The sequence below is a fragment of the Meleagris gallopavo genome, chromosome 1 (assembly GCF_000146605.3).
Source record: "Meleagris gallopavo isolate NT-WF06-2002-E0010 breed Aviagen turkey brand Nicholas breeding stock chromosome 1, Turkey_5.1, whole genome shotgun sequence".
In the NCBI taxonomy this organism is placed as follows: domain Eukaryota; kingdom Metazoa; phylum Chordata; class Aves; order Galliformes; family Phasianidae; genus Meleagris; species Meleagris gallopavo.
In genome coordinates, this window is record NC_015011.2 from 151141658 (window position 1) to 151143011 (window position 1354).

A 1354-nucleotide genomic window follows, 5' to 3' on the forward strand; every position below is an offset into this window, starting at 1 on the left:
AGAATGCTTGGGAGTAGTCATTCTTAACAGCAACATATAGACAGAGTGAGAAGCGTCTATCACCCTTGATAAGGTGAAAGTATATTTCATGGGGATAGTGAAATAATCTTGTGAGAATGCAGCTGTCCTTCTTATTGAAGCAAACAGCAAATGGAAATAAAGGCCAAGGAGCTCGGCATGTAATTGGAGATTGACCAGGCTCAGCAAGAGTTAAAAGAAGAGAGTCCACGTAAGCGATTACAAGTACTGAGGGAATAGGGACTAAAGCAGAGAGATAACAAGGAAGGAACATCAGCTTTTCCAGACTTTTTTTCCCTGCCTTTTGTAACAAGGAGGTGTTTGAGGCAATATATATGTATATATACACACATAGATTTGAAGCACAGGGGAAAAAAAAAAGGAAAACATTGAGAAAATCTTATCTGGCACATAAAATTTGAGATGAGGCCTACAAGAGTAAAATATGTGCTATATTTAGGCATATGGCACTTTACTTAAAAAAAAAAAAGTATAGTCTGAATATTTAATAAACAAATTATTCAGTTTAAAATTCTTGAGAATGTAAATAATTTTAGAAGAGAATGAAAAACACATGGGAATTCATTCCTCTTGCAACAGTGAATAGTACAACATATTAATACACGTAATCTCTTGTAGTCTTGGAACATAGATATAAATACTGTGCTTCACAAGAGAAACTTAGATGTATATCTGTTATTGCTAGGAAAAGCTTTTCCTTTTTCTACCATTAGATTTTAAATCTCTGCAATTATCTGTGTATAGATTTAAATTCTTGCATCATCCTGTACGGTTTTCATTATGTTGCTATAGTACTGTGTGTGAAATCAAAACAGCTGCATTGTTGGGGGCTGTGGGTGTCCCGTAGATGAGTACAAACTCTCCCTTCTCTGGATGTATTCACCTATCACAGGATTTCTTCTTCCAGCAAGTCTCTCTATATCTGTTTCTTAAGTATTCTCAAATGCTTACTGCTCTACAGTGAGGATTTTCTCAATGAAGTGCTCTGGCACCTGATACTGTGCTGGTAGCCTGCCATTTTCACAAGGGCTGAGCAATACCAAGACAGATCATAGAATTATGCAATCATAGAATGGCCTGGGTGGAAAAGGACCACAGTGACCATCGAGTTTCAACCCCCCTGCTATGTCCAAGGTCACCAACCACTAGACCAGGCTGCCCAAAGCCACATCCAGCCTGGCTTTGAATGCCTCCAGGGATGGGGCATCCACAGCCTCCTTGGGCAACATGTTTCAGTGCTTCACCACCCTCCGAGTGAAAAACTTCCCCCTAATATCTAACCTAAACCTCCCCTGTCTCAGTTTAAAACCATTCC